A 23,276-nucleotide genomic window follows, 5' to 3' on the forward strand; every position below is an offset into this window, starting at 1 on the left:
GGGCCTCTCACTGCTGTGGCCTCTCCCATTGCGGAGCACAGGCTCTAGACACGCAGGCTCAGCGGCCATGGCTCACGGACCCAGCCGCTCCGCGGCATGTGGGATCCTCCCGGACCAGGGCACAAACCCGTGTCCCCTGCATCAGCAGGCAGACTCTCAACCGCTGCGCCACCAGGGAAGCCCAATATACAAATATTTTATACACAGGCAGAAGTGTTTTTTTTGTGGGGGGGTGACTACGGTGTTTCTCTCTCACACACACATGCACACAAAATGAATCACATTTTATCAAATTCTCTGTATTATTAAAAGTCCTTGAAGTCAACTGGCATAGATTTAACTCATTTATTTTTAATGACTGCATAATAATCCAGTAATTAGATAACCTATAATTTACCCAACTTTTTCCTAAGGAATGTTAAATAAGGAATTTACCTTATTTTTAGTGTTTTTGCCCTTAAAAAAGGCTACAGCAGACATGCTTAGATTTTTATGCACTGGTGCTTCTATTTCCATGAGATACAATTTCCAGGAGTGAGACTGTTGGATCATATATTAGAGGTATTTTTCATTTTAATAGATATTGCCAGACTGCTTTCAAAAAAGGTTATAATAATTCACTTTTCCACCAAGATATGAAAATGACCTCCCTTCCAATCTCTGACAGCATTAGGCATTTCTGCTCTTTTAAATTTTCATTTCCCTGATTAATGGTGAGGTTAAGCATCTTTTCATAGGTGTATTGGCTATTAGGATTTACCCTTCAGTGAATTGCCTATTCATATCACTTTTGCATTTCTCTATAAGCTTCTGTCTTTTTACTATCCATTTGTAATATATTAACCTGATATCTATACTCTCCATTGCAAATATATTTCTCTATTATATAATATGCCCATTGAAACATTTTCTTCTCTTGAGTTCCAGGATACTACACTCTCCTGATATATATTTTTTCCTTTCTCACCATCCACTTCTTTTCAGTCTTCTTTTCACAGCTCCTCTTCTCTACACAGACTTACTCCCCTGGTGATTTCATCCACTTTCATGGTTCTGAATGCCATCTATACACTGATGAGTCTCATATTTCTACCCCCAAAATCCAGACCTCCTTTTTAAGCGTCAGACTCACCTACTTCAGTGTCTCACAGGCATTTCAACTCTTAATCTTATGGCCTAATCCGTTTACCTTTCAGTATTCTCTAATGTGAGTAAATGACATCACTGTCCAACCAGCTGCTCCTATTCGAAACCTGGAAGTCATTATTGATTTACTTCTCTCCCATACAGATATGTCTCAATAACACTAATTTCTTTCAATTATACCCCCTCAAATATATCACCAAACTAACCAATTCTTTCTACATCCAATTCTGTCTGCTCTGGTCTACTCTACCATCATCTAATGCCTAAACTTCTACAAAAGGCTCCTAACTGGGCCCTTTACATCTACCTCCCTAGCCCCTACCTCTGCCCCCAACAATCAATTCTTCAGATCCTAAACATAAGTCAGATCATGTCATTCTGCTCGAAACACTCCCATGACCTTCCATATTTAAAAAAATTCTAAACTCATTGCTAAAGCTGTAAGACCCATGATAGGAATTTTGTCTACCTCCTTGAACTCATCTCCCGCCCTTCTGCCCCTAGCCCTAGCTCATTCTGTATTAGCCTCATTTGCCTTCTTGCTCTTCCTTGAATATGCCAAGCTCATTCCAACTTTTACCCTAGAGCTGTACGACTCCTTCCTCTTGAACATTTGACTCTGCTCAAATGTCACATTTTCAGAAAACCCTTCCTTGATTGTGCAGAAACACCCACCCACACAGCATCACATCATATGCTATCCTCTTTGCTTGCTTCATCTTTTTCCATATCTCTCATGGTTACATTAAATTACAGATTGCTTTGCTTGCTTGCTTAGTCATCTGTCCCACTCTAAACTAAAACATAAGCTTTATGAGGACAGAAAACACGTCCATTCTCATTCACTACTAAATTCCTACCACCCAAAACAGTGCCTGGCACATAGCAGGAATTCAGTGTAATTTTTTTTTTTCAAGAATGACTATATGTTGCTTTATTATTTTTTGACACTGATCATTGCAAAGCTAGCCTAATTACATTGAAAGGAACCAATATATAGCTGTAGTTCATTCGTTTTTAATGTTTAATATTTTTACATCAATATGCCACCATTTAATTTTCCATTCTCTGTCAAGGACATTTGGGTTACATCCAAGTTTTTTTGCTATTATGAATCATGTTGGTGTGAATATTCTTGTACACATCTTCTAGTACACACATGTGAGCTTCTCTAGGATTACAGATGTTGAGTCAGAAAGTATGCAAAATTCAACTTCACAACATAAAGCTAATTTGTTTTCCAAAGTGGCTGACCAATTTATACTCCTTCAGTGGTATATAAGAATTCCTATTGCTGGACTTCCCTGGTGGTGCAGTGGTTAAGAATCCGCCTGCCAATGCAGGGGACACGGGTTCGAGCCCTGGTCTGGGAAGATCCCACATGCTGCAGAGCAACTAAGCCCGTGAGCCACAACTACTGAAGCCTGCGTGCCTAGAACCCGTGCTCCACAACAAGAGAAACCACCACAACTAGAGAAAGCCTGCAGGCAGCAACGAAGACCCGATGCAGCCAAAAATAAATAAATAAAATTTAAAAACAATTAATAAAAGAATTCCTATTGGGATAAACAACAAGGTCCTACTGTATAGCACAGGGAACTATATCCAATCTCCTGGGATAAACAATAATGGAAAAGAACTTTAAAGAAGAATGTCTGTATGTGTATAACTGAGTCACTCTGCTGCACAGCAGTGATTGGCACAGCATTGTAAACTATACTTGAATAAAAAAAAAGAAAAAAATACTCAAATAAAAAATCACGGAGTCTAATAAAACACAGATAATGGCCAAAAAACAATTCCTACTGATCCACATCCTCTCCAACCTATGATACTGGAAAATCTCTTAAGTTTTGGCAATCTCATTATGATCTTAATTTGCATTTCCCTACTAATAAGGTTGAGCATCTTTTAATATATTTATAGGCCTTATGTAATTCTTCTTTGAAATGGCTGTTCATGTCTTTTTGCCTATTTTACTATCCAGCTATTTGTCTTTTTCTTATTGATTCATTCTGTATACTAAAGCTTTGCTGGTTCTGTATGTAGCAACTTCCTTCAGGTTGTGGCTTATATTTTCAAGTTCATTAAAGGATTTTTTAACTGAACAGAAGCACTCGATTTTAACATACTAAAATTTATCAATTTTTCCTTCCATGGCTAGTTTTTTTCTGTGTTGTCATGGAAAATTCTTCCCTACTCCAGGGATACAATATATTCTCCCCATATGCTTTAAAAGCTTTTTACGCTTTCATCTATGTAGAAATGATCTTTGTATATAGTATGAAATAGGGATCCATCTTCATATGGATACCATATGGATAACTAATCATGCTAGCATTGTTTAAAAATACTCTCTCCATATCCCCCCTCCCCTACCTGCAATGCCACCCTTGTCCATATATCTGTGGACCAGTTTCTGGGTAACCATTCTGTTCTACTGGTCAGTACAACTCTCCCTGAGCCAAACACTGTCTTAATTTACTATTAACTACTATTTGAACAATTCTACATTTTGATATCTGATAGGACAAGTCCCACCATCTTGTTCTTACTGTTCAGAAATGTCTTGTCTTTGTTATCTACCCTTCCATATATATTTTAAAGGACAACAAAACAAAAACATAATTTAAAAACAAATACTCATTTACAACAGCAACAAAAAGTATAAGATACCTAAGAATGTACAGAGATTTATAAAACAATTTAAAAACATTTAAGAAAGCCCACATAAATGAAGAAATAGACCACATTCATATATTAGAAACCTTAATAAGATGTCAATTTTTCCATATTAATCCATAAATATAATTCAAATTCAATCAAAATCCCAACATAGTTTATTGTGAATCTTGACAAGCTAATATACTGTTTAACGCTCACTGCTTGATTGGAAGCATACAGAATTATAAATTTAGTATAATATATAAAACTTTAACCACAATATGTATTAGAATCTAAAATGTGATCAGCCTTATCTATTTCTGATGATAGGTCTTCCTTAAAGTCTAGAAATTTTCCTTTATTATACTTCAGATAATTAATTTTGAAATATCTGTCCTGTCTTCTAGAGTTCATGTTGTTAGCAAGCTGACTCTCTCTGAAATATACTTGTTGTTTACCATCTCTTCCCTTATATTTGTCTCCAAACACTTCTTTTGCTTTCTAGATATGTTCTTCAAAGTCTGTCTTCTATTTGACTAATTTATTTTTTTATTTATTTTTTTTTCTTGCGTTATGCGGGCCTCTCACTGTTGTGGCCTCTCCCATTTGCGGAGCACAGGCTCCGGACGCGCAGGCTCAGCGGCCATGGCTCACGGGCCCAGCCGCTCCGCGGCATGTGGGATCTTCCCAGACCGGGGCACGAACCCGCGTCTCCTGCATCGGCAGGCGGACTCTCAAGCACTGCGCCACCAGGGAAGCCCTTGACTAATTTATTGATTCTGCTTGTTACCTGAGGTGTTTACATACTCTACTCTGGCTATTCTTATTTAACAGTCATTGTTCACATCCTAATGCTCTTTACCAGAAAAAAAAAATTTAAAGAACACAGACTTGTTACAGTACCATAAAGAAAGGCTTTGGACAATCATAAGGCACAGCATAAAAGGACTTTAAAAAAGCCAGCGAGAAAGGGAAGAAACAGCATAAAGCTTGGAAAAAGCAAATATTCTTTGCATACTTTCAAATTTAGTATAGAAGCAATTATCCTGAATGGCTCTGAAAACAGGGACCTATGCCCTAGACTGCTGATATCAAACAAAAGGCAAAATCACAGAAGCAAAGTACAGGTATGATAATCCATGAAGTGCCTCAGAAATTTATCCTATAGCAGCATTAATAATATTCTAAGGATTTAGAACCATCTGCTAAATGTATCCAATTGTAATTTATCTCTTTTTAAGGATAAAGATGTGAAATTAGTTTTGTCTTTCTGCCAAAAGCTGGTGCTTTCGACCAAAAAAAAAAGAAAAAAACAAACCCCCCAAAAATGTAATGACTGTGTTCCTGACAGGGTTGCTAAACAAATATTTGATAATAGAAAGTAGACAGTAGGAACAAAACACCAAAAATTCCACAGGATGATTTTCTCAGAGATTCTTTCCTTCAGTTTATGTCTCAGGGATGAAATTCATCACTTGTAAATTTGAATAATTCTACACATAAAACAAAATTAAAGCATATAATAGTCTTAAACTATGCCTGTTTTTGACAAATAAAGGTGGTAGCTTAGCCAAACCATCTTGACTGCCTCATGTATGCAAAAGCTCATTTAAACATTTAAATAATCACTCACAGGCATTTTCTGAACACTGTCTCGTTTTCCTTGTTCTCAATTATACCCAACTGCCTCATATAAGGCTAGGTCTGGGCAAACTTGTGCTTTGTCTTCATTCTTACCTTTTCATCTTTCTGATAAGATCACAATGACCCCTGGACCTCACATTTCACTGCTCTTGCTTTCCCCACATATGCTACATATGCATGTTCATAAAAACTCACTGTCCTAGGAATATCTGTTCAGAGTCCTGTTCTTTGCTTATTCTAAAATAAATTACAGGGACTTCCCTGGCGGTCCATTTATTAAGACTTTGCCTTCCAATGCAGGGGATGTGGGTTCGATCCCTGGTCTGGGAGCTAAGATCCCACATGCCTCATGGCTAAAAAACCAAAACATAAAACAGAAGCAATATTGCAACAAATTCAATAAAGACTTAAAAATAAATAAACAAATAACAACAAGCACAATGATCAACAGAGTGAAAAGGGAGTCCACATAGTGGGAAAAATATTTGCAAAGCATATATCTGATAAGGAGTTAATAATACTTAGAATATATAAAGAACTCTTACAACTCAATAACAAAACCCCCCAAATAACCCAATTAAAAAACGGGCAGGGGCTTCCCTGGTGTCGCAGTGGTTGAGAGTCCGCCTGCCGATGCAGGAGACACGGGTTTGTGCCCCGGTCCGGGAAGATCCCACATGCCACGGAGCAGATGGACCCGTGAGCCATGGCCGCTGAGCCTGCGCGTATGGAGCCTGTGCTCCACAACGGGAGAGGCCACAACAGTGAGAGGCCTGCGGACCACAAAAAAAAACAAAAAAAAAAAAAGGGCAAAGGACTTGAAGATATACTTCTCCAAAGATATACAAATGGCCAATAAAGCACATGAAAACATTCTCAACATGGATAATCATTAAGGAAACACAAATCAAAACCATGAGATATCACTTCATACCCATTAAAATGGCTACTTTCAAATAAACAAAAACCCAAAAAACAAAAACCCCAGAAAATATAAAGTGTTGGCAAAGATACGGAGAAACTGGAACCCTTGTACACTGCTGGTGGGAATGTAAAATGGTGCAGTCCCTATGGAAAACAGTACGGTATTCCCTAAAAAAAATTAAAAATAGGATTATCATATGACCCAGCAATTCTACTTCTGAGTATATACCCAAAAGAATTAAAGGCAGGGTATCGAAGAGATATGTGTACCCACACGTTTATAGCAGCATTATTCACAATAGCTAAAAGGTGGAAGCATTCCGGGTTTTCATCAATGAATGAATGAAGAAACAAAATGTGGGATATACATGCAGTAAAATATTATTCAGCCTCAAGAAGGAAGAAATTCTAATACATGCTACCACGTGGATGAACTTTGAGGACATTATGCTAAGTGAAATATTCCAGTCACAAAAAAGACATGTACTGTATGATTCCACTTATATGAGGTACACAGAGAAGTCAAATTCACAGAGACAGAAAGTAAAATGGTGGCTGACAAGGTTTGGGAGTAGAGGAGAATGGGGAGTTATTGTTTAATGGGTACAGAGTTTCAGCTTTGCAATATGAAAAAGTTCTAAAGGTGGATGATGGTGATGGTTACACAACAATGTGAATGTACTTAATACCACTGAATTGTCCACTTAAAAATAGTAAATTTTATGTTATGTATATTTTAACACAATTAAAAAGAAAAAATTACAATTAGCACATAAATAGCTCATCCTAAGACTGGTTTTAAACCCTTTTCTTACCTGAGCCTTAAATTTTCTAAATTAAATAAGGGTTTCTGTCTGTCAAAATGGTTAGAGTGAATTCCGTATTTTCTTTCACTTCTCCCTCTCATCCTACGCAGGTGAGTAAAGAGGGCAATGGATTGTACTGCAGTTCTTCCTACTAACTTGCTCTGTAACTCTGAGAAAGTCACTTGGTCAAGAAGTTTAATGCATTTTAGTTTTCTCATCCCTCCCCTCAAAGTAACAACACTGGAAGTCATCTTAAATCTTATGTCTCAGAAGGTACTATTCTAGCCTAGATAGATCTAGATGACTAGATATATTGTAGTCATTCTAGCCTAAGATTTGTCAATTTTATTGATCTTGTCAAAGAACTAACTTTTGGTTTCATGGATTTCCTGTATTTTTCTATTGTCTATTTTACTTATTTCCACTCTAATCTGTATTTTTTTCTTCCTTTTATTTGCTTTAAGTTGGTGTGCTCTTCTTTTTCCAGTTTCTGAAGGTAGGTTAGGTTATTGATTTGTGATCTTTTTTTTTCTTTAAATTACATGAATGAATCAACAGTTTAAATTTTATTTATTAATTTATTTATTTTTGGCTGTGTTGGATCTTCGTTTCTGTGCGAGGGCTTTCTCTAGTTGCGGCGAGCGGGGGCCACTCTTCATCGCGGTGCGCTGGCCTCTCACTATTGCGGCCTCTCTTATTGTGGAGCACAGGCTCCAGACGCACAGGCTCAGTAGTTGTGGCTCACGGGCCCAGTTGCTCCGCGGCATGTGGGATCTTCCATGGCTCGAACCCATGTCCCCTGCATTGGCAGACAGATTCTCAGCCACTGTGCCACCAGGGAAGCCCCATGATCTTCCTTTTTTTTTTTTTTTTTGCGGTATGTGGGCCTCTCACTGTTGTGGCCTCTCCCGTTGCGGAGCACAGGCTCCGGACGCGCAGGCTCAGCGGCCATGGCTCACGGGCCCAGCCGCTCCGCGGCACGTGGGATCTTCCCGGACCAGGGCTCGAACCCGTGTCCCCTGCATCGGCAGGCGGACTCCCAACCACTGTGCCACCAGGGAAGCCCTGATCTTCCTTTTTAATATAGGTGTAGATAGCTATACATTTCTCTCTAAACATTGCTTTCACTGCATCCCATAAGTGTTGGTATATTATGTTTATGTTTTCATTCATCTACAAGTAATTTTAATTTTCCTTGTGATTTCTCCTTTGCCAATTGTTTATTTAGTAGAGTGCTAATTTCTATATATTTGTGAATTTCCCAAATTTCCTTTTATTAGTGATGTCTAATTTCATTACCTTGTGGTCAGAGAACATACTTTGTATGACTTCAGTCCTTTTAAATTCATTGAAGCATGTTTTATGACCTAACGTATGTTCTATCCTGGAGAATACTCCATGTACACTTGAGAAGAATGCATATTCTGCTGCTATTCAGTGAAGTGTTCTATAGATGTCTGTTAGGTCTAGTTAGTTTATAGTGTGTTCTGTTTCCTTTTTGATCTTCTATCTAGTTTAGTTGTTCTATCCATTATTTAGAGTGAGGTATTGAAGTCTCCATCTATTATTGTTGAATTGCCTATTCTCCTTTCAGTTCTGTCTGTTGTAGTAAGCCTTTTGTCTGATTTCTTTTGCAGCTTTGCTGATTTGGTAAAATGTGTGGTAAGCTTTCCAATTTTTAGATGCCCTAAAATAATTTCTATTTTTTTAAAAATTATTTTTGTTTATTTATTTTTGGCTGCATTGGGTCCTCATTGCTGCATGTGGGCTTTCTCTAGTTGTGGCGAGCGGGGGCTACTCTTTGTTGCAGTGTGCGGGCTTCTCATTGCGGTGGGTTCTCTTGTTGCAGAGCACGGGCTCAAGGCACACGGGCTTCAGTAGTTGCAGCATGCAGGCTCAGTAGTTGTGGCGCACGGGCTTAGCTGCTCTGCAGCATGTGGGATCTTTCTGGACCAGGGTTCAAACCCATGTCCCCTGTGTTGGCAGGCGGATTCTTAACCACTGCGCCACCAGGGAAGTCCCTAAAATAATTTCTGTTTAGCAAGCAAGCAAGTCTATTTCCAAGACTTGAAAGACCTTAAAACCACTTCAGGCCTGGAAATTTTTTGAGGGTTTTTTCGGGCATCTTTTATTTTTATTTATTTATTTTTTTTGTGGTACGCGGGCCTCTCACTGTTGTGGCCTCTCCCGTTGCAGACCACAGGCTCTGGACGCGCAGGCTCAGCGGCCGTGGCTCACAGGCCCAGCTGCTCCGCGGCATGTGGGATCTTCCCGGACCGGGGTATGAACCCATGTCCCCTGCATCGGCAGGCAGACTCTCAACCACTGCGCCACCAGGGAAGTCCCTTTCGGGCATCTTTTAAATCAATTTCATGGTTACTGGTTTATTCACATATTCCACTCTTCTTGAGTCAATTCTACCATTTTTATTTTCCTAGAAAAGTGTCTATTTCATAGATATAGTAAACCTTCTAGTGTAGATTTTATATATATATATATATATATATCATTCTACTATAATTTTTAGTCTCAGTCACTATAGTTACATCTCATTACTAATTTTATATATTTTAAAAAAATTTTGTATTTAGATTTGCCAAAGATGTGTCAGCTTTATTGTCATTTTTTCACCAAAACTCTAGCTCTTGGTTTTTATTTCTCCCTTTTTTTTTTGTTAATCAGTTCTCCTATTTTTTTTCCCCTACATCATGAATTTCTGATTTCATCTTCACTACTTTTCTTTTCTTCTATTTCAAAAGTCATGAAATTTCTTTGAAATTTTTTTTGAAAATGAAAATTTTTAAAGCTAGTTTTCCTAAGGTCAGATTTGGCTTCAACATGTAGATTTGGGTAATTGGTGTTTTATAATCATTTTCAACATAGATTTTAATTGTGATTTTCTTTTCTTTTTTGGCCTAAGAGATGTTTAGGAGATAATTTTAGAAATTACCATTGGTCAAAAGTTTTTATACAGGGCTTCCCTGGTGGCGCAGTGGTTGAGAGTCCGCCTGCCAATGCAGGGGACACAGGTTCATGCCCCGGTCTGGGAAGATCCCACATGCCATGGAGCAGATAGACCCATAAGCCATGGCCGCTGAGCCTGTGCGTCCGGAGCCTGTGCTCCGCAACGGGAGAGACCCACAACAGTGAGAGGCCTGCGTACCGCAAAAAAAAAAAAAAAAAAAAAAAAAAAAAATTTTTTATTACAATGTTTAAATTTGTTTTTTTAGCATGATTACCTTGTTATCAGAGTATGTAGTCTTTTAAACTACTTTTTGAGTTTTCTTTTAATATGTGATCAACTTTTTAAAAAATATTTATTTGTTTACTTATTTGGCTGCACTGGGTCTTAGTTGCAGCACACAGGATTTAGTTCCCTGACCAGGGATTGAACCCAGGCCCCCTGCGTTGGGAATGCAGAGTCTTAACCGCTGGACCACGAGGGAAGTCCCCGTGATCAACTTTTTAAAAGTGTTCTCTGTATTCCTAAAAAGAAGGCTTCTGTAGCAGTCAATATTTAGAGATGCAGAAGTATAGCTACCATATCTATTATATTTCTACATATCTCTCACAATATTTTTGACTATTTAGGAAATTTCAGGGCTTCACTTGCCACATAAATGTTTAGGACTTATAACTCCAGGGTAGTGTACCTTTTGTCAGAATATAATGATCCAAGTGGGCGCCTCTCTGTGCACAGGAAAATGGCAATGCGGGTGACCAAGTCAGTGCTGTTTGTGTGTCTGTGTAACATCTGTCGATCACCCATTGCAGAAACAGTTTTCAGGAAACTTGTAACTGATCAAAACATTTCAGATACTTGGAGGATAAACAGTGCAGCAGTGTCCACGTATGAACTAGGAAACCCTCCTGATTAACGGGGGCAGGCTTGCATTAAGAAGCATGGTTATCCCCATGAGTCACGTAGCCTGGCAGGTTACCAAAGAAGTCTTTGCCACTTTTGATTATATACTCTGTATGGATGAAAGCAACCTGAGAGATGTGAATAGGAAAAGTAATCAAGTTAAAAACTGCAGAGCAAAAATTGAACACCTGGGAGCTAGGAGCCCCAGGAACAACTCATTATTGAAGATCCTTATTATGGTAAGGATGCTGACTTTGAGACTGTCTACCACCAGTGTGTGCGGTGCTGCAGAGCCTTGCTGGAGAAGGTTCACTGACCCAGGTCCAGTCCTGCTGTGGCCCAGGCTCGTCCCCATAGGCCCACATTCTTAGTCGAGTGACACAGTGTCACCATTCCCTAGCCAAGGCTGCAGCCCTTTCTTCAGTTGACTCACTGTTTCCTACCTTAAAAAATAATTGTAGATGGAAATCAGTTGTTGTGTTTGGTGGAAGAATAAATAAAAATTTTGATTCAGACAGTTTATGGGGTAAATGTTCTTAGACAAGTTGAACCTCCCACTTCACCCCAGTTACAGAAATAGTGGAACAAACAAAACAGTAGAGCAACAAAATAGAACATAATGAAGTAAAACATCACTGTAAGACCCATCAGCGTCTGAGCCCATCGACACTTCCAAGAATCTGCACTACATCTTCCCTCTGTGTGGACAGGGCCCCTTGCCCTGCACTACCTCTTGATGCCAGGGCCTGGTGTCCAGTGATGTTGGTGAGAAGTGTTCATACACGCTCACAGTGCACACTTGTGCACTGACAAGACAGGAAGGAAGAAGATTTGTGGGATTTATCTTTAGCACCTTCACTCCTTAGTTTGTGTCTGTCTAGTTTATTTCATAAGGAAGTTAGCTTATTTGTTCCCATTTGAACCACTTTGCTTCTGGAAATGTAATTATGTCCAGGAAGAAGGACACTTGTGTGCTGGTTTACCTTGGGTTAGTTTGAGGACCGCACCTGCTTTTACATGCAGGTAATTAACCTGAATGTCAAATATAGATCAGCTTAGGTGGGAAAAAAATAATAAGTTGGAAAAAGTCCTTTTATATTGGAATGCTTAAATATTGATATGTTAAGTATTCTTTTATCAGTGGTTAGTTTATAGTCAAATATAGGTAATTTCTGTACACTTGGAGATGACTGATCTAAAATTCGTATGAATATGTCAGAAAAGATTGTTTTCAAATAAACTGGGGAAATTACAAAAAATATATGTATAATGATCCACTCTACCATTTCATACTTTTTTAGCTTGTAAGTTATGGTACTTGTAACTTGTAACATGCTTTTATTTTTGTATTTGGCTGTTGTGTCTTTATCCAGCCTTTTACTCATAACTTTTCTTTCCTGTTTAAGATGTAAATTGTATAAACAGTATATATGTAGCTTAATGTTTTTTGACCACCCCTGGGAGATTTTCCCCTATTCCACTCTTTGTTAACAGACTTCCTCAAGATTTTATCTACTTTTTTTGGTTAGCAGAAATGCTTCCTGGTTTTAAACAGTTTGTTGTGTAACATTCTTAATTTCTATCATTGAAATTTCATCTTTTTAATTTCCAGTTATTTCCTTGTGAAGGCGGGGCAGTGTGAATTGGGTAACACTAGTGTTTCATCATCATATTTCCATTAAGTGTTCATTGAGTATATACTCTGGGTTAGTCTCCATGATAGACTTGATAGACTTAACATTACAAAAATGAATGAGACATGACCTTACCTCGAAAAAGCTTGAGATAGGTTAAGGAAGAGAACCATAGATGCATAAAGGAAAAGAATAAAAATGAGATGTGTGCAGAAAGTGATGAGAAGATTTTCCTATCAACAAGGCAGCTAGACTAAATGAACAAGTAATAAAACTGACCAACCCAGAAGGAACATGAAAAAGAGAATAGAGACATTTTTTATTGGCATTTCCTTACAAAAAGGCTGGGTTTCAGCCCTTTTTTGGTTATAGGACATTGAAATGTAGTTTTTAGAACTATTTATTGTCCTATTATTTGTAATAGGACTTAACACAATTTAACTGTTATAGAGAGAGAACACTGCATCTTGAGTGGACCTTCCTTTACATTTTGTGCTATTGCTTCCTGCCTCCCTGCAGTCAGTTTTGAAGTCGTTAATGAAAAGTTTAGTGAAGAAAAAAGAGAGAAGATTCAAATTACTAAAATCAGGAACAAAAAGAGAACATTACTACTGACCTTACAGAAATAAAAAAGACTATCAGGGAATAGTATGGGTAACTGTATGCCAACAAATTAGATAACCTAGATAAAATGAACAAATTCCTAGGAAGGCACAAGCTATTGAAACCCACTGAAGAAGAAATAGAAAATGTGAGTAGAGCTATAATAGGAGATTGAATTATTAAAAAATACCATAAATAATTAAAAAAACTACCACAAAGAATCTAAAAAAGCACAACTCATAGAAACAAGAGTAGAATGATGGTTGCTAGGGACTGGAGGGTAGGGGAAATTGGGAGATGTTGGTCAAAGGATACAAATTCCAGTTATATAAGATGAATAAGTTTTGGGGATCTAACATACAGCATGGTGATTATAATTAACAATACTGTATAGACTTGAAAGTTGCTGAGAGTAAATCTTAAAAGTTCTCACTACAAAAGAAATGGTAATTATGTGAGGTGACTGAAGTGCTAACTAACCCTACTAGCGTAATCACTTTATAATGTGTAAGTGTATCGAATCAACACATTGTACACCTTAAATTTACACAATATTTTATGTCAGTTAAATCTCAATAAAGCTGTTTAAAATTTTTAAAAAAACACCCATAAAGAAAAGCTCAGGTCCAGATAGCTTCATTAGTGAATCATACCAAACACTTAAAGAATTAATACCAATCCTTCACAAACTCTTTCAAAAAACAGAAGAGGAGGGAACAGTCCCCAACTCATTTTTTGAGGCCTGTATTACTCTGATACCAGGATCCCAGAAACAGACATCACAAGAAAACAGAACTATAGATCAGTATCACTTACGACTATAGATGCAAAAATCTACAACAAAAATACAGATCTTCCTCAACTTATGATGGAGTTACATCCCAATAAACCCATCATAAACTGAAATTATCATTAAGACAGAAATGCATTTAATACACCTAACATACAGAATATCATAGCTTAGCCTAGCCTACTTTAAATGTGCTCAGAACACTTATATTAACCTACAGTTGGGCAAAACAATCTAACACAAAGCCTATTTTATAATAAAATGTTGAGCATCTCACGTAATTTATGGAATACCATTCTGAAAGTGAAATACAGAATGGTTGTATGGATACGGAATGGTTCTAAGTGTACTGGCTGTTTACCCTAGTGACAGTGTGGCTGACTGGGAGCTACGGCTCACTGCCACTGCCCAGCATCAGGAGAAAGTATCTTACTGCATATCGCTAGCCTGAGAAAAGATCAAAATTCAAAACCTGAAGTGTGGTTTCTACTGAATGTGTATCACTTTTGTACCATCATGAAGTCGAAAAATTATAAGTTCAACCGTCATGTGTCAGGGATTCTATTTCTTATTAGCAAACAGAATCCAGCAATGTATAAAAAGAATTATGCACCATGACCAAGAAGTTTTATTCCAAGAATGTGAGATTGGTTTAACACACAAAAATCAATCAATATAATACACCATATTAATAGAACAAAAGACAAAACATCACATGGTTATCTCAATAGATGTGGGAAAAGCATCTGACAAAATCCAACATCCTTCCGTGATAAAAACATTCAACAAACTAGGAATACAATGAAACACCCTCAACCTGATAAAGGGCATCTATGAAAAACCCACAGCTAACGTCATACTTAATTGTGGAAGACTAAAATTTCCTGCATAAGATAAGGAACAAGACAAGGATGTCCACTTTGGCCACTTCTATTCAACATTGTACTGGAGGTTCTAGTCAAGGTCATTAGGCTATATGAAATGTACAATGGTATAACAGCTTTGGAAAAGAGCCTGGGAACTTCTCAAAGGGTTAAACAAAGAGTTACCATATGACCCAGCAATTCCATTCCTAAGTATATACCCAAGAGACTGAAAACATTAAATCCACATAAAAATTGTACACATATGTTCATCGCAGCATTATTTATAACAGCCCAAAGTGGAAATGACCCAAATACCCATCAACTGATGAACAGATAAACAAAATGTGGAGTACCTATGGAATGTTATTCAGACATTAAAAGGAATAAACTACTGGGACTTCCCTGGTGGCATCGTGGTTGGGGATCCGTGCTCCCAATGCAGGGGGCCTGGGTTTGATCTCTCATCGGGGAACTGGATCCTACATGCATGCCGCAACTAAGAATTCGCATGCCACAACTAAGGAGCTAGCGAGCCACAACTAAGGGGCACACCTGCTGCAACTAAGACCTGGCACAACCAAATAAATAAATGAATATTAAATAAACAATAAATAAAAGGAATAAACTACTGATACACGCTACAACATGGATAAACTTTGAAAATATTATGTTAAATTAAAGAAGCCAGACATAATTGGCCATATATTCTTTTTTTAAAAATAAATTTATTTGGGCTTCCCTGGTGGCGCAGTGGTTGAGAGTCCGCCTGCCGATGCAGGGGACACGGATTCGTGCCGCGGAGCGGCTGGGCCAGTGAGCCATGGCTGCTGAGCCTGCGTGTCTGGAGCCTGTACTCCGCAACGGGAGAGGCCACAGCAGTGAGAGGCCCGTGTACCGCAAAAAAAATAATAAATTTATTTATTTGTTTGTTTATTTATTTATTTATGGCTATGTTTGGTCTTCACTGCTGTGTGCAGGCTTTCTCTAGTTGTGGCGAGCAGGGGCTACTCTTCATTGCAGTGCACGGGCTTCTCATTGCGGTGGCTTCTCTTGCTGTGGAGCATGGGCTCTAGGTGCGTGGGCTTCAGTAACTGTGGCACGTGGGCTCAGTAGTTGTGGTATGCGGGCTCTAGAGTGCAGGCTCAGTAGTTGTGATGCATGGGCTTAGTTGCTCCGCGGCATGTGGGATCTTCCTGGACCAGGGCTCGAACATGTGTGGTTAAGAATCCACCTGCCAGTGCACCACCAGGGAAGTCCACCACCAGGGAAGTCCAATTGGCCATATATTCTATGATACCTTCAAATGAAATATCCAGAATAAGGAAATTCTTAGAGACAAAGTAGATTAGTGATTGTCATGGATTGGGGGTAAGGATGGATGATGACGGACTGCTTAATGGGTATGCATTTCCTTTTGGGGTGATAAAAATGTTCTAGAATTAGCAATAGTTGTACGGCATTGTGAATAGAATAAAAACTACTGAACTGTATAACTTAAATAGGTGAATTTTATGTTACCTAAATTATATCTCAACAAAAAGAGAAATGTATGTACAATAGTCCCCCATTATCTGCAGTTTCATTTTCTGTGGTTTCAGTTACCTGTGATCAACCATGGTCCAAAAATATTTAATGGAAAATTCCAGAAATAAACAATTCATAAGTTTTAAATTGCACGCCATTCTCAGTAGTCTTATGAAATCTCAAGCCATCCTGGAGTGGGACATGAATTATCCCTTTGTCCAGCATATCCTACCTGTTAATAACTTAGTAGCTGTCTCAGTTATCAGATCAACTGTTGCAGTATTGCAGTGCTTGTGTTCAAGTAGCCTTGATTTTACTTAATGAGGGCTGCAAAGCATAAGAGTAGTGATGCTGGCAATTTGGATATGCCAAAGAGAAGCTGTGAAGTGCTTTCATTAAGTGAAAAGGTGAAAGTTCTCGACTTAATAAGGAGAGAAAAAATACCATTTGCTGAAGTTGCTAAGATCTACTGTATGAAAGAATATTCTATCCATGAAATTGTGAAGGAAAAAGAAATTCATGCTAGTTTTGCTGTTGCACTCCAAACTGCAAAAGTTATGGCCATAGTGCATTATAAGTGTTAAGATGGAAAAGGCATTAAATTTATACAATAAGATATTTTGAGAGAGACCACATTCACGTAACTTTTATTACAGTGTATTGATATAACTGTTTTATTATTTATTTAATATTTTACCATGCCTAATTTATAAATTAAACTCTATCATGGGTACATAGGTACAGGAAAAAACGTATACATAGGGCTAAGTATTATCTGCAATTTCAGGCATCCACTGGGGGTACTGTAATGTATCTCCATGGATAAGGGGGGGTTACTGTACTGAAACAAAGTAAGGTGTATTCCAGGTATACAAGTACAATTTAATATTTAAAATATATAATTAATAACAAGGTCAAAAGAGAAAACTTACAAAACTATTACAATTTGACAAAATTTAACTTTGACAAAATTTAACTTCCATTCTTGATAATTCTTAGAAAAATAGGAATAAAAGAATACATCAATGGAAAACAGTATGGGGGTTCCTTAAAAAACTAAAAATAGAGTTGCCACATGATCCTGCAATCCCATTCCTGGGCATATATCTAGAGAAAACTATAATTCAAAAAGATACATGCGGGCTTCCCTGGTGGCGCAGTGGTTGAGAGTCCGCCTGCCAATGCAGGGGACACGGGTTCGTGCCCCGGTCCGGGAAGATCCCACATGCCGCAGAGCGGCTGGGCCCGTGAGCCATGGCCGCTGAGCCTGTGCGTCTGGAGCCTGTGCTCCGCAACGGGAGAGACCACAACAGTGAGAGGCCTGCATACCGGAAAAAAAACAAAACAAAACGATACGTGCACCCCAGTGTTCACTGCAGCACTATTTACAATAGCCAAAACATAGAAACAACCTAAATGCCCACTGACAGATGAATGGATAAAGAAGATGTGGTATATATATAGAATGAAGCATTACTCAGCCATAAAAAGGAATGAAATAATGCCATTTGCAGCAACATGGATGGACCTAGAGATTATCATGCTAAGTAAGTCAGATAAAATACCATATGATATCACTTATATGTGTAATTTAAAATATGACACATGAACCTACCTACAACACAGAAACAGACTCACAGTCCTAGAGAACAGACTTGTGGTTGCCAAGGGGGGAGGGGGGCTAGGGAGGGATGGATTGGGAGTTTGGGGTTAGCAGATGCAAATTATTGTACATAGAATGGATAAACAACAAGGTCCTACACAGGGAACTATATTCAATATCCTGTGATAAACCATAATGGAAAAGAATATGAAAAAGTATGTATATGTAGGTATAACCGAATCACTTTGCTGTATAGTAATTAACACATTATAAATCAACTATACTGCAATAAAATAAATTTTAAAAAAAGGAATATATCAACATGATGTGGACCCCAGCTGTCATAAAATTTTATCATGTTCTGAAATGTGCACAAATATAACAGTACTATTATAACAATACATTATAAAACCAAGATAAATTTATATATTATTTAGAAATAAAATGACACCAAAAAATCTAAATTAATAATTTAATGTCATACTGTTTTGTTGGAATTATATCCTGTTTACAACATGAATACGCCTCAGGTTCTTTTGTGTTTAGCACTCTTACGCTGCCCTGGGCTGTATAATGAATCAAATTTCACACTATTTTTCTCTATCAGAACTACCACCAGGCCTCCATTTGCACAGCCCATCTTGACATCATTAGGTGATCAATAAGATGTTGGAGGCAAAGAATAAGGAGCATCTAGGATAATTTGAGGTCTTTGTTTTTGGGGGTGACTGGCTAAATAGTAATCTTTAAGTAAAACAGGCATACTTGGGTTGGGAGGGGTGGCTAGATTACTTTTGATGATGAATTTGTGGTACCTGAGGGGACAGCTAGATGGAGCTGTCTAGTAGGTAAACGGATGTATGGATTTGAAGCTCACAATCATTAAGTCTGGGCCTGAAAAAGAAATTTAGAAGAATGGTGGCTTGAAGCCAAAGAAGAACCTGTACAGGTATGGTTAGAGAAGCAGAAGAATCTTTCAAAAGAAACACAGGAGGGAAGTCAAGAGAAGAGAATTTTTTAATAGCAGTGTTAATTTCCACAGAGGCAACAATTAGGATTGAAATGAATTCTATTAATTGGCAGGTGATGGTGACTTCTGGGAGAGGGGTGAGAAAGAGACAGTAAGGTCAGTTATTTAAAGAAGTTTGGCTACCAAGGAAAGCAGAGAGAGTGGTGCCTGGAAGATAGGAGAGATTATTCTTTCTAGTCTGAAGAGGGAAAGTCAGTGGAGGGGAAGAGGCTGATGACTTCAAGTCTATGAGAACAAAACTTTGTTTAGGTTACCTCTCTACCCCCAGCATCTATTAGGGTGTTAGTGTTTGGGACACAACAAACACTCAAAAATATCAATAGTTGCTGAATGTTGAATGAAGAAAGGAAAAGGGTGGGGTCAAGCAAGAAGGGGAGGATGGGGAAGAGGCGATAGAGAGGGAAAACAACATTTTTTGATCATCCCTTAAACTTCAGATTCTTAAAACAACAACAACAATAACAACAACTTCAGGTTCTTTATGTTCAAAATCCTTGAAATAACCCCGAAAAGAAGCCATTATTGTCTCCATTTTACAGTCCATCAAAGCAAAGAGATTAGGTACCCAAGGTCATTCATCTGTTGAGGGATAGAGACAGTAAGCAGATACGGCTTTATCTGCACATAAAGCTCCTGCTCTTCCACTGCACCTTGAGAATGAACATATAAAATATGAAAGTAAAATAATTTGCTGAAAATAAGGGGAAAGAGGTTGAGTTGGAAGAGGGTAGTAAAAATATCTACTAACACCTGAGGAGGATGGACAAGGAGCTGACCCAGGTCAAGTAAAAGGAGTGATGAGCAGTGTTGAGGACCTAACTGAAATTAATCCTGGAGCAGCCCCAGTCTGCATGCCTTTGTGATTATGTCTAGTTGGTCTCAGCAGGAGTTTGTAGGGTGAATGCATGAAAGTGTGCATGGGGTGAGAGCAGTTCAAGTAATCATGTAGGTCTAATTTGGATAAGGAAGGAGTGAAGCCAGGAGGTAGCTGGGATACCCAGAGAAAACGGAAAGGTCAAGGCCTTATTTTTTAGAGTTTACAATATTGAATGAGAAGCAATTTTAGTGGCGCAAAGGAGGGGTCTTCAATCACCATCATCTCTATTTCACTTCAACAAACTTCTCTAACCGCCCGCTCTTGCTGAGCTGCCCTACTTCTGTAATTTGCTTTTATGACAATATTAAAAACAAGGGACACATTTGTTCTGAGTTACCTGATCCCTTGTAGTTAAATAAATATTTGCCCCAGATAAGGAGCTTATTAAAAATGAACAATGGAGACCATCAAATTTCATAACTCTATCAAAGGCTCTGTCCTTCACCCGCCACCCCACCTAGCACAAGACAGGGCCAGTGAACAACAGCAGTGACAAAAAGCTGAGCGGAAAACCACCAGAGTTCTTGAATACCTGACTTAACACAAAGATTAACCTAACCCTTTTGTTTCCAGATACTTCCACTTAGTATAGTGGGGCTATTTTCCAATAGAAGTGTACTTATTTTGTGTGAGTCAGTCAGCCAGATGTGAGATATAAAACTGTGCTTACTATAACTTTTCAGAAATATATCTTTTTCAGAAATTGAAGAGTGTCTTACTATCATCAATATTAGATTGTCTCTTCTAAGATTGCTGTTATCTAAATAGTAGCAAGGAAATCTTTTTGATTGGACAAAAGTGATTGTAAAGAAAATACAGAACCATTAGAAATGTGGTAGTCCCATGACTTTACATCCACCTCAGAGGGTACCACAAACCTACCCCACCTATAGGTTTTCTGGACTTAACAAAAGCCCATATCAATCCCAGTCATAGATAGCCTGATACCTCCACAGTCTAGTCTCACAAACCCAAGAAAACCCCAGAACCTCAATATTATCAGCCAGGGAACACTAGATAGTCAGTGTTTATCACTAACTAGTTAGCAAATGTATGAAGCTTATTATCCTCAACAAGCCATATGTATGAAACTATAATTAGCTTCGTAGAGAAAGCTAAGAAAGTAGTAGGTATATTTGCAGTTCAAAGAATAGAAGGAAAATGAGAGTAGAAATATTTCATCTGTATACCTTTGGAGATCAAGTAAAATAATGGCCAGGGTGGTTAAGTGTCCTAACATAACTTTCATTTCTTATGTTCATGTGACCTCCATGTACGACTATGGCTACAGCAGAATAAAAAGCTCAGGACTATTAACTCATCTCAAAATCCAACTACTGTTCTATATAAACATATATAACTCACATAGATTAATTTCCCTTTGTCCTAACAGACCAGACCAGTACTTTTCAAACTACAGGCAGTGAAATTGATTTTGTGGGTTACAACCTGATTTTATACAAAATGAAATATAAAAACATCAGGATGCATCACATATAGTATGATGTGGTGAAAATCTTTTTCTAGTGTGTGTGTATGAAATTAATATTTATTTCTTACTGTCAGTTACAGTCAAAAAAAGTCTGAAAGCCACTAGAGTAGACTGCAACAGAATCAATCAGCAACCATGACTCATTTCCAAGGTCTAAATACTTTTTCAAAATTATTGACTTAATCCTCATGTAGCAGTCCAGTGAAGGAGATAAGAACAGTTATGCCTTGTTTGAAAATAGCTGGTCTCATTTTGAAAGTCAAACAGAAGTCTTGAGGGAATTAATTTTCAATCCATTTAACATATGCTAACTCCAAAAAGAAAATGAACTGAGAATTCATAACACTGCTCCCTCTAAATATGCATTTCCTCCAAAATTAAAGATGTCATTAGTACAAAAGTCTACTTCAGTGACAAAAAGGAAGAAGAGCTCTAAAGGCATGGGTTTATTTTTTGACATTTTTCCCAACATACAAGTTTTTCAATCTCTGTGAAACTCATTTTTATATTTGCTAACCACTACTGAACCTAAATGAACCCATCACTTACAACAACTCTCATCTTAAACATATTTTGATAGAAACTAAGAAGTTACTAATGTTAGTAAGAATTACCCAGTCCACTTTTGGGGAGCCTTCGAGACTCTAATCAGGCTTAGGGAAACCACTCAGAGCTTGAGTTTCAGTGATCAAGTGGGAGGAGTAGTTGATTCATAGGCACCATTTATCTGCCAACAAAGTCCAGCTTAGTCTGCCCCCAAATCCTGAAGCTATGTGGATGAGATGACTCATCACACTCAGAAATCTGGAGGGGTAATATTAATGGGAAGTCCCTACAAGTCCCAGAGCCTAAAGCCAACTCACTATTATAAAGTCACAAGGAAACTGCCGAAAGACACACTTGCCAAACCACAAAAACATTTACTGAGACTTTACTAGGTCTGGTGTTTCTAGGAGGTTAATTATTAGGTACTTAATTAGCAAACACTTTCTTCATGTATATTTTCACATTTTATTACTAGGAAAAAGGGTGAGACTAAGAATTATCACTCTCCCTGTTTTACAAAGAGGTTGTAATAAAAAAAAGATGCCCAAACCTAACAAACCAAGAAAGTGGTAGAATGAGGTGCTTATCTTTTAACACCTGGTCTAGTTGTCTTTCCCGACATGGCAGGAAGTCTTGCTCAGAAATCTGGAGGATGTCACTCTAAATGTCTGAGCTCACCAATCATTAGATTATTTCACTCTTTTTAACCTCTACGTGGCTCTCTGTAACTCTACAGATGGTACTTACCTGACTAACTACAGCAAATTCTTATCAAGTAAGAAGATATAGTAGAAAAATTCAATTACTACCTCCATCTTAATCAGCTGAAAGATTACATATACAAATGGCAGTGATATACTGTACACAGGAAAATGCTGTTACAGAGATTGGGAGTGCAGTAAACTGGCAAGAAGTTACACAGGCTAGTAGTAGTAGTTCTTATGATTTAGCTTCTAGGCTCTACTGAACCAGTAACTCTCATAACTACCCTACCTGATGTTCAAAGTAGATGTGTTCTCTCACACATAAAGGTTTCAGAACTTACACTAAGTCAACATCGTGCTACTCATTCAGAATTGATTTTAACGGGTCTCTGCTTTCTTTAAATGCACAGCTAATATTTATTTTTATGTTGCCCTGTGTCAAAGGGCTTTCAAAGAGATATAGACTAAAGATAATATAATAAATGTTACAATAGTAAATGTTCTCTGACTGAAGATTTCCAGCTTCACAGAAACTTGTGAGCCCTACAAACACACATA

General features: G+C 38.0%; 1 protein-coding gene and 1 pseudogene across 2 annotated transcripts in view; one reads left to right on the forward strand and one right to left on the reverse strand.

Moving 5' to 3' along the window:
- Positions 1–23,276, reverse strand: part of HDGFL3 (HDGF like 3) — a 75,721-nt gene that overhangs the window by 44,251 nt on the left and 8,194 nt on the right. The gene's annotated exons all lie outside the window — the stretch shown is intronic.
- LOC103077431 (low molecular weight phosphotyrosine protein phosphatase pseudogene) lies at positions 10,889–11,365 on the forward strand (annotated as a pseudogene).

The sequence above is a fragment of the Lipotes vexillifer genome, unplaced genomic scaffold (genome assembly GCF_000442215.2).
Source record: "Lipotes vexillifer unplaced genomic scaffold, Lipotes_vexillifer_v1.1 scaffold532, whole genome shotgun sequence".
Taxonomy (NCBI): domain Eukaryota; kingdom Metazoa; phylum Chordata; class Mammalia; order Artiodactyla; family Lipotidae; genus Lipotes; species Lipotes vexillifer.